General features: G+C 42.1%; 1 long non-coding RNA gene across 1 annotated transcript in view; it reads right to left on the bottom strand.

Moving 5' to 3' along the window:
- Positions 1–8,935, bottom strand: part of LOC138520920 (uncharacterized) — a 99,757-nt gene extending 90,822 nt beyond the window's left edge. The window contains exons 1-3 of the long non-coding RNA XR_011282891.1: positions 8,853–8,935; positions 8,564–8,706; positions 8,068–8,132 (exon numbers count right to left, since the gene is read on the bottom strand). This is a non-coding gene — a long non-coding RNA (uncharacterized lncRNA). The remainder of the gene's footprint in view (positions 1–8,067; positions 8,133–8,563; positions 8,707–8,852) is intronic.
- Positions 8,936–14,988: the final 6,053 nt, after the last annotated feature.

The raw sequence follows: 14,988 nt of genomic DNA, 5'->3' as shown, positions 1-14,988 counted from the left end.
AACATCCCTCACACACTGTGCGCCTCTCCAAAAGAGGGGGATGACACTGCCATGGTCAGATTTACAAATCGATTTTATCGGGCCCGTGATTCGCTCCTCTAGGGGAAACAAGTACATGTTGACTGTGACATGCTTGTTTACTAAATGGGTGGAATGTCTCCTGGCCCCAAACTGCAGGGCAGAAACAGCAGCTGCCCTGATGATCAACCACATCTTTTTGCGTTTTGGACTACCCCAAAGGATTGAGTCAGACAGAGGTAGCCATTTCACCAGCGAAGTAATAACAAAGATGTGGGAGATACTTGGGGTCAAAAGGAAGCTACACGTTGCTTACCGGACATCCTCTAGTGGTGCAGTAGAGAGATACAACAAAACAATTGTGAGCATATTATAAAAAGTTTGTGGCAGATTCTGGGCCAAGTTGGGATATTCGATTACCTCTTGTCCTAATGGCCGTCAGATCTACCCCTTCATCTGCAACTAAAATGTCACTGTTTGAGCTGATGACTGGCGCAGGATGGTGCTTCCCCAGCATCTGCTCTACAGAATCCAAGAGCAGACATTGATCAATGCCTCCACAACTCATGAGTATGTTGAAAATCTAAGAAAACACCTTCAACATGCTTTTGCCTACGCTCAGCGAAATCTAGGGAGATCTGCAGACAGCATGAAGACCCACTATTACTTACAGAATACCAGATAAGAATACAATGTAGGAGACCGGGTCTACTTATACAATTTCCAAAGGAACCAGGCCAAACAGCACACATTTTTGCCTACCTGGAGGGGTCCTTTTGAAATTGTAGACAAAATCTTACCAGTCGTCTACAAAATCCGCATCCCCAAAGGCAGTTTGGCGGAAGGGGAAGAAAAGTGGGTCCATATTAATCAACTAAAGTGTTGCCATCCTAGGCACACTCTGCAGCAACTGGAGGAGTCTTCTGGAACCCCAGAGGGGGTTGCTCCAGCTCCATAAAATTCCAACTCTAAAATACCCCATATACAGTCAATGATTACCATCTAAAAATGTGTCCTGATTTACGAAAATGTATGTGTCCGCCCCACTACATAAATAGTCGTGGAGAAATGACTACAAATATGTTTTTGTTTTGTCATCCTAGAATTGGAAAACCATGGAGACTAACCAAGGAGGACTACCCGGGGACCGGGAGGAAAGATCTGAGGGGCCCGGAGTATCGCTCAATACTCACACCAGGACTGGCGAGGAGAACCGATCGATCCACCTTTGACGGAGGAAAAGATGATGAACTTTGCCATTTCTGGAATCAGAAGAGATGAAACTGACATCCCAGTCTTGCGAATTCCATTGATAGTCGATCAATGCCAAATCGCAAGAGGGGGGGCTTGTGGGATGTTTCAACCCACTAGTCCAGGCCCTGCAACATTACTGTGCATTGCTTGCATCTGGAACATCAGAATGGACGCCGGAAAGCATGATGCTCACTAAAAATCACCCAGAAGTGCGCAGGAAAAATCTGAAAAGTAGGCCGCCGTCCACTTTTGCCTATGTCAGTGGTAAAACTGGAGACCACTGCCAAAACCCATCATTTGGCTGCCCACAGAGCAAAATGATTGCAAAAGAAACACAGAGCTGTGTGGAAATCCGTTTTTCTTGGTTTTCAAATTTGCAAAAATCATGGCTCACAAACCACCCTAAAGATCCAACCTCCTTGTTGGGTGTTGAACATCATGCTACTTCAAGAATCCACATAAATATAATGTCAGCAGAAGTATATTTTGGTAAAGGTAAAACTTGTGTCTCAAAAGCTATATATGCCAAAGAAGCGACTTCCATCAAATGCAATATAGGGTGCCACACATTGATTTTCATGTTGAATAAGACTGGAATTGAAGATATGTTTGCTTATTTTAAATTTGTTACTGTAATTTTTCGCAAGGAACCATGTCACAATTGACTATAAGGTAACTTGATTCAGCTAAAACTTCAAAGACATTCCACACCCTTTTACCCAACAAAGGAATCTTTCCGCCTGCTCTCTGCTAAGAACCTGGCAGGCTGGTGTGAAAGGAACTGGGAGGGGGACTGGCTCTGCTCTTGTGAATGGACAAACGACTCCCTTGAACTGAATGAAAATGCTAATTCGGTTGTGACCGAACCAGCCCTGGCAGGAAGACAAGCTCATGTGACTCTCTAGCCCAGCCCAGACCTAGGAGGTGGAGACAAACCGATGTGTGGATTCAGAAAGCACTGGAAATATCTTTTTGAAAAAGACATAAAAATTTGTAACAAACTGATAAAAATATGGAATTTATAGGTTATTAAAATGAAAAGTTCACTCGCAGTTTAAAACTAATCTGGAATCTGTGCGATGTTCTCAGACTGATTATACTATGAAGATGAACATTTAGAGAAGTATGCCCAGATGGTATGTGCATGTATTTGTAAAAAATTGTACAGATCCGAAAATGAGTAACCGCCCAAAAGCGCGAAAAATTGTCATTTGTGAACCAAACCTCGTAGGAAGATAAGGTTTTGACAGAAACGTACCTTAGTCAATCTATCATGTAATTATGTATTATGAACAAGTTGTGCATATTGGAAATGTGTTTTTTGGGAAAAATAGATTTTCTGGGTAAAAGCAAAGGGAGGGATTTTTTCTGGACCCTAAACACCGTGTCACTCTGACACATGATAACACATCATGACACACTGTTCCTTTCTCAAATCAGGAGAGGGGGAATTCTCTGACCTATCAGATCCTTAGATGGTTGGGCATTGTGTAATCAACCTCCCCACCATTTTGGAAGATTGATAAATAGGGACTGTTGAGGACCCAGAGACACACTTTCACTCATCACTAATCTACCGGCGAAGCGCTCTGCAGGAGAATCCAGACTCCAGAACGTAGATCCAGACTCCAGAACCTAGATCCAGACTCCAGAACTCTGAAGCAGAAAGGCCTAACCCAAAAAGCTGAACCCCTTTCAGCGGGCCTTTAAAATCTAGCAACCTGATTTTAACCCCTAAAACTTCCACAGGGTCTAAAGTAACTGATCCAACAGCCTGGCTGAGCTGTTTTGCTGCTTCTGTCCAAGAACCCTTGCTAGAACCCAAGATCCAGATCAGTCCAGCAGAGCTGTAATCCAGAACCTTTCAGATCCAGTCCAAGAGGCCGTGCAGACCAGAGTGCCTTGCTGAGAGCAGTCCAGCTGTCCTGAATCCTGTCCGGTGGCGAGCAAAGTCCAGTCCAAACATTTGACCAGATCTTTGACGGGCCTTTCCATTCCAAAGCCATAGTAGTGAGTATTTAGTATAGAACTGTCCATAGTCATCTCTTAGTTTAAAGTAATCTTATTCAATCCATTTCAACCTATCCAGAACTGCATTATAGATTCTTGTGTCCATCCTGAATCCTTTTCATTATATAGTCTTGTGATAACTGTAGCGATAAATCATCCTTGCGCTAAATTTATTTTCTGAAGAAAGTCAAGTGTCGTGGCGGACAGAAGTCGGAGCGGAGGCGCCGCTGCTCTGGTGGCTGGCTGTTGGGTATCTTGCATCTTCATAGCCCCTTAGTATAAGCCCATTCTTGTTTGTAAATCTTCAAAAGCGCAATCCCATTTGTAAAATCTTGACCCTTTTTGAGAAAATTCTACCTTTACTAAATCCTCTGTAACTTCTGAAGCTAACTTCCTCAGCTTTCAAAGGAACCTAAAACGACATTCCAATTCCTTATAGTATTTCCATAATTGTGTTTCTCGCATATAAAAATAGATATTTCTTGCTTTCAACTTATGAATTTCGTTTTCCATCTGCTAATCATTCTACAATCATTGTTAGTGTCTACCTGACCCAATCCAAAGCCACTCTCACTAGTTCTGAATTCAATTTAGCAAATTAAAGTCATTTTTAGCATTTTTACCCATTTATTTCAAACCACATTTAAAAGCATTTGACCTGTTTAAAATCATCCTGTTCTCTATAAGCTTGCTGGGGGGGGGGGGGGTCAGGATTGAAACTGCAATTGTTGATTGTTATTCCTGAAACCTGTGTGCTCTCATTCCATATCTTCATATTGCATATTGGGGGGAGTGAGTATTAACAGGGGGATAGAGTGATTACATTGTCTTTGGTTGAATTCATATCCAGTTTATTTCTGTGTTGCATTCTTTCCTATCATTGCATTTCCTTGAACCCATACAAAGTTATTCCCTGCTACATTCATCTTCCTATTCCTACTCCTAATTGATTAAAGAGATTGTTGATATTGTCATATTACCCATTGCTGATCATTGCATAAATATTCATAAGTGTGATATTCAGATATTATCCATATTTATAAAAGTGTGATATATATATATTGTTCAATTCTTCAAATAAATCTTTTAATTTGCAAAACAAACCTATTTCTTGGTTCAGTGAGACCGGGGGGATTCAAAGAGAGAGGCGTTATATAAGGGTACATCATCCAGAATTAAAAGAACTTTTGACATAAAAATATATAAATAAGGGTTTCCATCGGGCATCCCATACTAGGCATTGACTTAGTTGGAGTGCTGGATTGAAATCACGTACAAAGTGGTGAACACAGTCTTTTTAAAATTAAAGTTAGAGTCTAGCTCGCCCTCCAACTCAGTGGGAGTTAGACATTTTTTAGGGGATTTTGCCCTAAGGTCTTGTCTCACAAAACCTTGTATACTCCTCTCTCCGGTCTCCTGATTTGAGGGATCCTGCAGAAGGACCTCATATAGAAAAGTCACCCCCAAAGTCAATAGGTTTGGGAGAGTAGTGCAGAAGGATGTGTTGGAACTCTGGTTCAGAGAATGCTCTTTGGAGCATTTTTCTTAGGTTTTCTACCAACTTCTCCCATGCTAGTGCATGGCCAACCTGAATATGAGGTCCGGAAGATCTGTGATTATTGTGGGCACAGGGGCCATCTGTTCTTTCTTGGGGACTGGGTTGATTATGCCCCTTGTCACTGTTCCTGGGAACTGGCCTCCCATGTCCATGCCCCAGGTTGTCTCTGGATTTCTTTTCTCTGTATCCTTGGAAACCTTGTTCCCCGGGAAGGGGCGAGGGCTGTGTTAGGCACACTGCGATCTGTTCGCACTGGTGTGTGGCGCTGCCTCACTCACATGGGAGATTCTGTTGCCTTTACCAGTACTGGCGACTTCTCTCAGGGCAGCCGTAGCAGGAAGACATGGGAAAATGGGTTTATGGTCTTTGCATCGAATGCCATTGCATCTAATGCCATTCCATTGAAATGTTTCCATCTAAAAAATTTCCATCTAATGCATTTTCTTTTTTTTGGTGGGGAGGGGGTCCCCCAAACCACTGTTTTTTTACCCTTTAAAATGCACCTGAACGAAAATTACCCCTTTTACCCCCAAAAATATGCATTAGATTGGCATTTTTTAGATTGAAAAACTTAGATGGAATGGCATTAGATGCAATGGCATTCGATGCAATGACCAGATACCAGGAAAATGCGGCGGCCATGCTATCCATGGAGGACCAGCTCGGCCGTAGGTGTGTGTGCCGCCATGAGAGGACGGTGCGACACAGTGGAGGCAACGCACCTCAGTTAAAAGGAGCATGGCCTGGCATTACCATTGCCATGGCAACGGATGCTGGGAGAGCGTCTGTGATCTATAAAATTCTTTGGCAACCAGAGGCCATTGCGTCTCAATTCTCCTTGTCGGCCTGGTTACCTACTGTGTGTCTGCTAGCATTTTTCCCTGCTGCCTTGTCCTGTTCCTTGTCTTTCCTGCCCCTGGCCTCGTACCCTGCTTACCTTAGGTTCCCACTAACCATATACCTTCCTGTGTCCTCTTTTCTCCCTTCCCTAGCCTTCTCCTGACCTGCTACTTGCTTTTCACCAGGCGTGTTGCCTTAGCCTTGGGTCTTCTAGCATGCCTGTCTACTTGCTGCTCCTGTTGTGCTCACTTCTGTGTCTTGCCTCGATTTACTAGCTCCTGTTCTTCATCTGGCTTTTGGAGTATCACCAACTGGACCGCAGCGACGACTGGATCATCATCACTACCATCTTGTTGGCTCCCCTGCCAGTGTGCACTGTCTCTGTGCCATGAAAATACAGGGGGCACCACCACATGGCATAGACAAATCTTCCAGAGACCCTAAGCAGTATACAATTCCATGAGGTTTCCTTGGGGGTCATACTTGTGTTGCACCTGCCTTCATATTTGCCATGGCAACACCACCAGTTCCCAGAGAAAGCAAGAGGACTTCAGGTACCCAGCATTAGCGAGCCCTAGTCCTTGACAAAATCAATGGACTGTCTAGTTGCCAGCCTGGGTACTTTTGCCTTCTCTGTCAAATTTGTGAATTGAATGGGTCCCAAACTTATATCAGATAGTCTGTACCCCACCTCTGACACCATATGTGGTGAAGCAGAAGGAGTTGAATGCGAGGATGCCATCTCAAATGTGTTTTATTAAATGAAATGGGAAAATACATATCTATCCCTACTTCTACAGGGAATTTCCCTACCTAAGAAACTGAACTAAGAGTGCTCATCAGTCGTCGAAATATATAGGAGAAAGTCCTACATCCAAAGCAAATTCCCTGTCTGGCCCTGCCAGTATATAATAAAGAACACAAAAATATGCCAGATCCAATAGCCTTTTGACTCAGGCTTAGCTGGCCAATGTTCACCGGGTATCTCATGAGGCGATAGTTTCTAACACAAAATAAATGTTCTCTGCTCTTCGAAATAGCTCTTTATGCAAAAACTATTGGAAACGCCTGTGTACATGGGTTAATGTGCGTAAAGGAAGACATTTTCAGCGTGTACATATATTTTAACGTAATTGATGTTAATTGAAAAAAACATGTTTTGTAAAGGATCTTGCTCCTTTTACATGGAGGAGTAGAAGCCTCAAACAAAATCTCACAGATTTAGTTGAAAGTTCAACATAATACATACAGCCAATCGTATCTGCTCCTCATTGTGCCTAATTACAAGTTTGGCGGTAGCCTTGCCAGTAAAACCGGCAGGATGCTGCCAAACTTGTGAATTTTTCCGGCCCGTTGGGAATGGGGAGATACAAGGCCATTACAACCCTGGCGGACCCTGTATTTCTAGTCAACTAAAAAAAGGACCTGGGATTATTTTTAACAGAGGACAAGACTAAGCCCCTTGAATAAACAAACTATGTTTCCAAAAAGTCTTGACACCACTTTTTGCTATTGCCTATAAGGTCTTGGGTCCCTATTTTAGGGACCAACCCACTACAAGGACTGTCAATACCACGCAACCAGAGAGACACTCTACCACTACGTATGGCAATTACCACACTCAGAGTCAATTTTATAAATATAGAATCTCTAAAATATATATTTTTTTTAAATTCATTCATAAAACCGACAAAAATACAAAATAATTAATTTTATCATTATTAAACACATAATAAGAAAAAAAGTGTGGAACACCTACACAAAACCTCCTGTGTATTTAGAAAGATAAATAAACACCACTATGAGCTTTACAATCACAAACATCAAATTAAATGTGTTGGAGCCCCCACCATAAACCTACAGAAAATAAATAACACAAATAAGAATCATAACAAGAACATTCAATTTATGAAAAACCCATAAAACAATTGCCATCAAAGGGATGACCATCTAAAAAATGACACATAACACTTCAAACTAGCACTTAGTCATGTTCAATCAGTACTTGTGTCTAGTGTACTCGATTTTGGTAGACTCAATTGAGAATTTCTTGGCATCAAGTACAAAGTTATCAGTATTTGAATACTGCTGTCATAATTAATATCACAGTGACAACAATCCCAACATGTTTCATTCCCATATGCTAATCACAACTATTCTGTGCGGGAAATTCTTCAGGGGAATTTTACAGTGTTTCATAGAAATGAGCTTGGTAGACATCCGTCTTCCTCTGTATGCGTGCCGCTGACAGTCCTCTATCGGGGCTGACCTGTCTGTTTCAACAGTGACCTACGGAGATAGCACAACCCTATATATGAGTTGAATTACATAAATATAAATTTTGTAACTTCTAGTCAAAATGAATTAATAATCTTGACCAGGCTTACCGCATTTGTTCGGGTAATGCAGCTAAAATGCGCCAAGTGGAATTCCTTATTATTAGGAACCGGTTCTATGGGAGCAAGGAGAAAAAGTATCTATTTAGCATACTTATGCCCAGTCAGAGGCTATGATTGAATCAATAGTGTTTTAAGGATTTTATGCTACTGGAAGGGAATTTTAATGCCTCCCCCAAAACAAACTGCAATTTAAAAACTGCAGTTGCAACAAGATTTTCCTTATTGTGCAACAAAACATCATATTTCGTATAGTCATCCCTCTAAAGATAAAATTGTAATTCACACTCAAAATGGTCCACAAAGTTCTATAACTGGACCATCTAATATCCTTACAAAAGATACACGAGTGTTGTAATAAGCTGTATTAAATACAGCAATTCAAACATGCTTCGATGTATTTTAAAACCAATAGGACTGCGCCCCTTCATGCACGACGCTACTTTTTCCTTTCATCCAGGTGCAGCATATTGATCTTGGCTCGTACCTGAAAAAAGTGCCCAAGGTTGCACTTTCTGGTGAAAACGTATTTCCCGAATGTATGAGAGTTCCTCCCTTTCCTTGAGACGGTTTGCGAGCCGCGTATATGACAAGGGCATGCAGCTCTTTCGATCTTACATTTGCATAAATCTAGAGAGACAGATTAACAATGGTGTTGGTAACTTACAGTGCAGCACCTCCTAGCGTTCAGGATTAGTGAATAGCCATCGTAAGTGTCCTAATATAACTTGCACTCTTGTAAATATCCACAAACGGGCTAAGCTTAACTCACACACCTTAGTTTTGTTTGTATCACCATTCTGCATGTCTTTGAACGTTCTACCACAGCTATTGTCCTCGCCGATGTAGGAATTAGTCCTACTGTTATTTTCATTGTATCAACCGGATGCAATGGTTCTGTTCTACTCCTCTACCTGTTTGAACACTAGCATGCTGAAGACCATTTCAAATGGTCTGCTGGTGTCGGCCATTTCTCCTAATGCATAAACGTAATCCGTGGCAAACCCAACCGTAAATTCTTAACTCATAAAGTTAATGCTGCAGAGTACATTACAATGGTGAGTTGAATACTTGCACGCTCGTGCCACAGCTAACACTAGGGGGAAGCCTTTTGTCTCTTGTGAAACACTTGGACAATATCAAACGCTAACCAGTTTGCATATTTAATAGTTAATGTGCAAAGAAATGTAGCATAATCTTTCTTTAGTTGACATACTATGCACTTAGTGATTGTTAGCCCAGTTGGAAAGTGCGACTAACAGAGGTCTAAGACCGAATTTCTGCTAGAGCATGACCTATAGCAAGTTATCAATTACTAATCAGCCTTATTAAGAAAGAGAATTGTAATCATAACGATGTTGCCCATGTATTAACTGCTCCACCAATAATGTCTAGGGTTGTCCGCTTGAAAACATATGCTTTTCTACGTATAGACCGCAGCTATGTCTTCTCAGACTGATGACCAATCGATCATCTCGTTCAGGCCTTTGTCTATGCTATTGCACAAATATATCAATCCTTGTTCTTTGTGATATAATTTCTTCTTACTCAACAATCCGTCTCCTATCAGCGGTACTTGTGCCAGGACGGCCCATGTCAATGATTCTGGTGTATGTTCCATTGCCAGAAAGTGCCACACCATAGGTGCTGTTAGTGTTGAATTCCTTATGCAACATTTATGTTCAGAAATTCTGATTTTAACCTTTCTCTCTGTTTTACCTATGTATAACTTCTGACATGGGAACCATACTGCATACACCACCGGAGTTGCAGTTTGTGAACTGCAACTGCTTCCAAGGGTTTCGGAGACCCAGATCGACTTCTTTGGACCTCTTAGTGGAACTGCAACAAATGCACATACCGCATGGGGCATGTCCTGTATTTCCGGAAAATATTCTTCCCCATTCCCATTCATGCCCCATAGGGCTCAATGGGAATGGGGAAGCCGGATGCACCGGCGCCATTCGTGAATGGTGCCGGTGCATGCGGCATGCTTTGCTCGCGGGTGCCGGTACGCCAGCCAGGTCACACCTGGTGGGCACAAATGCACTCGTGAGCAGAACTCGTAGTTTGCCGGTCCGGTAACTCCAGTACCGGCAAGCCTACCGGTACTGTAGTTTCCGGACGAGCAAACTCGTAATGAGGCCCATTGTCTTGCATTCCACTATGGGTTTTGGACTCAACTATGGAAAAATTGACTCCTCTTTCAATCCGCTCTACCCCCACCTTCACCTCATTCCGCACTTCCCTTAAATCTCTCCTTCTCCATTCTCCTCCTTGAAACCCCCTCCCTCTTCTGCATCCCCTCCCTCCTTTTTCTTTCCCCTTGACTATCTCCCTCCCCTCCCCTGCCTCACCACTCTCACCCTTCCCCTTCCCTCCTCCTACTCATCACCACCCCCCAACCCAATCCTACTCCACTATACTCCCTATCTCCTTCAGTTAATTGCTCTTCTCACTGTTTTGTTGATTGATTCATATTGTAATTTTACTTCTACTGTTATATTGTTATGTTTTTATGTATTAAGTTGTTCCATTGTACAGCGCTTTGGTGTGAAGCGTTCTATTTATAAATAAATACAAATACAAATACAAACAAATACAAATAAATAATGTTGAGGGATGTCAGATTAATACAATTCATGTGCAACATGATTTGAAGTAGACATGAGATCATAAAAGAAATTAAATTGAAGTCAAATAAGTTTAAAAATGTACATGAAGAATATTATTGATATAATAATACATACCAAGAAAAATTACAATTAATAATTGCATAATACATAAGTACATTGAAAAGAAAAAAGTAATTTATTGTTTTAGAGAAATATTGCTTAATCAAATAAATTTCTGTTTATATGTTTTTTAAAATGTATATATTTTCTTGGTGTATGCAACTTGAAGTCCGCTGTTAAAGTGTTATTCCTGTCTTGGGCCTTTTCTGCAGTTAATAGTATGTTATCATTGTTGAAATACACATTTTGTTCATCTGGAAGATGAAATACACATTTTGTTGCCCAGAAGATGAACTTGAAGTCTTGTTGTATGTGTAAAGCAACAGCTCTCTCTAGCGGTGATAACAGGCAAAACGGATAGGATGGCTTCGGACACAAATACATCTGGCCTTTCATTATATGGTATGATGCCAGTCTCTGGGTAAAAGAAATGCTTTCCTTATTTCTGTTCCACCACCTTAGCCACTTTCTCTTCCTCCGCTTGATTTCTTGTGCCACTGAATTGAACCCACCAGGTTCCTTTCTTGTTATGGTTTCCCAAATCTCCCTTTTTCCTCTGGGGAGCTTTAGGTAAATCAAATATCTTAAGTCCTGTATGAATGCTTCCCTTATTCCTGGTTCACCACATCCACTTTCTCTTACTTTTGTTTAATTAGTGAACAACTGGATTGAACCCTCCCGGTTCATTCCCCTTTGTGGTTTTTCAAATGTCCCATCTTTCTCTGGACATCTATAGGCCCCTCTGAATTTCGGACTTCTTGATTTGTACTGGTTCCTGTGTTTCCTGCCAACGCTCAATACTAGGGTTCATAGGGCTACCGTAACCCTTTTCTTTCTCTCTCCTTGGTTCCACTCGTGTCCCTCAAACATGAGTAACCCTGGTACCTTCTCTTCCTTCAGGCATGCGCCAGTGAATAGGCATTCAAGCAGGGATGTTGCTTCTTGCCCTGTTTCTCTTTGTCATCGGCACCTAAGCGTCTGCCTTTCCAATTAGTTCGCCTTTGCAGACTTTGCAGTGTTCACAATCAAAACAGAGGATTCGTCCCTTTTGATTCTGGTTTCGGCATCGGTTTGAGGGTCCCAGACCCACCATGGCTGCAGCATGGACCCGCCACCAGGTAAGACAGACCTCTGGTCCCTGTCTCTCTCTTGGCTACAGTGTCTTTCTCAGTGCCAACTTCCCAACGTCACTGCTTCCTTGCTGTTTCTCCCCATGCTACCGCTGGGTCCATGGTGTAGCGCTGCTCCCCTTCTAGTACATCTGTATGCTTGAGCCTTGCCTCAGCGTAGGATTCTCTCCTCCTCTCTCGAGGTTCCTCCTCTCCTTATGCTCATGGTCGCTTAGATAGGGGTGTGTCACTCCTCTAGTGTTGTTGACAGCAAGTAGAATCCAGCATTACCTGAAGCCAAAGTGATAGAATCAATGTCACTATTCATTGGCTGTAGAATGAAAGTAACATGAGTCTTTTCTATGCCCAGTTAGGCAAACAGTGTATTCTTTATAGGGAGATCCTTATAGGATTGGGTTTCCTTATCCCCTAGTAGGGACTCACTCCCTGCGAGGGCCCACTTTCCCAGACCTCTAGGGTGGGTCTTGCTTAGCGGACTAACCTCTCTAGCATCACCGGGGGTGCTACATTCATCAAATTGCCCTTTTCCGTTTCCATAATTTCTAATTGCATTAGAGTGCTTCACATTGGCTCTATTTTGCGCCTCGTGGACGTTGCTCACATAAGAGGCCCTCGCTTTCGGCTCTCAATCCTAACCTGGGTGTCAGTTACGTACCCCACAATTGAGCCCTCTGATGTTGACTTTAATGCATTGTTATAGACTGATTTCCGAGCATTTTGATTGGCTCTGAGGAGCTCTGAAACAGAATTCACAAACTACCTAAACTTTTCATCCACTAAATCTTACTGGAGCCTCAGTTCTTATGAATTTTCTTCACTTTTTTTGAGAAACGTTTTAAAATCTGGTTATTTAGGTCTACATTTTTCATATGCCTAATCTTGAGGCAAAATATTAAGTCATTAGGATGGTGGCCATTCCGCTCTGATGGTGTGAATTGTTAAGGAGATCCCAAATTACTGCAGGAATAAAAAACAATACAAAACAATAGAGTACTCAAACTGCACAGTAAAACCCAGCTTTATTCAAAACACAGAATAAATGCCAGATACCATACATGTAGCTCTCAGTTAGTACAATGAGTGTAAGTGAATCAAAAATACGTCATCAATGGCGTCACACTACAATATAGAATACAACATTAATGAGTATTTCGAATTGGTTAATATCACAAGCTACATAAAGACTACATAGGTGTTAGTTCTATGATTGTGTTAGACATAGCTGATGGCTTCACCTGGGCCTAAACTACTTAAGATAATATTTTCATGACATCCTTACAATTATACATGAATTGCTGGCTCTGTTCATTATAGGTGATGTGGCAAGAGGGATTTTTATTGGTTGGCCATTTACTCCCCAACCTTGGACACTTTGACAAGACGTCAAGATACAATGGAGATGTATGGTGGGTAGAGAGAAGTCTATGATCTGCAAAAATTCCAAATAGAAGTAGTCTCATCATTCCCAGGCCATATGCCCTATCTGCTTCCTTTGTATTTGCCCTAGTGTATTATCTCGTGTCTGGATACGTGCTTGGCTCATGTCTTTCATGTCTTGATCACGAGTTAGGGGACAGTTTTGGTGAATTAATTTATTCCTATTTATTAGTTAGCTAATTGTAACGTGCATGTTTTTTTCCTTGTGGCCTCGTGGTATACCTTCTCCTATTCTCTATGGAGTCTTTTGGCATACTATTCTCGTGCACATTGACAACAATGGCTGGCTGTGCTCCTATTAATTCAATTAACTTGGAAGTTTACTGCTTCGTCTCCTGGGAACCGTTATCTTGTCTCTGCATTGTGCATGCCCACTACTCCCTTCTGTGCCTGAACTTGTTGCAACTGCTGTCTGGGCATCTTCACAGCTTCTAAAATTAATGTGTGAATTGTGTTGGGTACCCGAGTGTAGTGCTGGTCCCAAATGATGTACAACACAGTGTAATATGATGGATGCTTACAAGTGCCTTTATTATAAGTGTGCCCCTTGGTTGGCATGTGTTTTGACCAACTCTGATCTTTATCAACACTGGCCACTGGTTCTTGAATTGTCTTTTCACTCTGAAGGAATGTGAACTCAGTATGTACACAAAGTTAAAGGGTGATTCCCCGGGTCCTAGTATTACACGGGTCCCCGTGCTAAGGAGGGATCCTACACCTGATGGCATTCCGCGATCTGTAAAATAAATGTGTTTCTGTAAATTCAGCATCTCACCTGAGGCATTGCTAACTTCTAGGCCTGCTGTGGCCTCTGTGCTAGGAAAATGGTTGTACTCTAGCATTTCTCGCCTCAATATTGGCGACATATGTTAATGTCTGGCCATGTTGCATTCACCTTGTGCATCTGACATATGTTGGGTTCCCTGCCTGTGTATTCTTCATCTAACCTGCCTATAATTTCATCTGCCAAATTAGTGTAGTGAGTGCCTCTCTGGGTATCCTGGAATCCTCCTCCCTTCTATGCTATACACAGCACACTACTTGTACTTTCTGATATCTACCTTTAATCCCTTATGGTGTCACAGACCTAAACACTTCTTTGTCGCAGAGGCATATATATTGATTTTTTAAAGCATTGTGTCTTGGACTCTGTCTTAGTTTTCCTCGTCTTTCATCCCTGGACTAATGGGGCGGTAGGGCTGTCTCAGCTGGTATTGTTTCTCACCTGGACGGTAATAGCGAGGAGCAGGGGAAGGAAGCTGTACTTGTATACCCATCTGAGTAGGAGCAATAGCTGTAACATGAATATTCATCTGTCCCATTACCCTCCCCCTCTGGTCGAATTATTGGCCACCCACTGAGTTCTGCCTGTCTCATTGTAGCCATCCTTTGGTAGCCATACTTTCATGACCCCCACAGGCTGCCTCCACATGTTACGTATTCTTCTGGACAGCATGTCATAAAACAGCAATCTACATCCTCTTCACAATCCATCCAATGTTTGGTGTAATTGTGGTGTTCAACAAGACATGTGGACATTGTCTCAGGGCCCAATGGGGTGTTCCATCGGGTACATACGGGGCGATTCGTCTGTGTGTGTATATCTGTGC

Source organism: Ambystoma mexicanum, chromosome 13 (genome assembly GCF_040938575.1).
Source record: "Ambystoma mexicanum isolate Mex_15411 chromosome 13, UKY_AmexF1_1, whole genome shotgun sequence".
Lineage (NCBI taxonomy): Eukaryota > Metazoa > Chordata > Amphibia > Caudata > Ambystomatidae > Ambystoma > Ambystoma mexicanum.
Note: the sequence above shows the minus strand (reverse complement) of the source record. Positions and strands in the feature narration are given on the sequence as shown.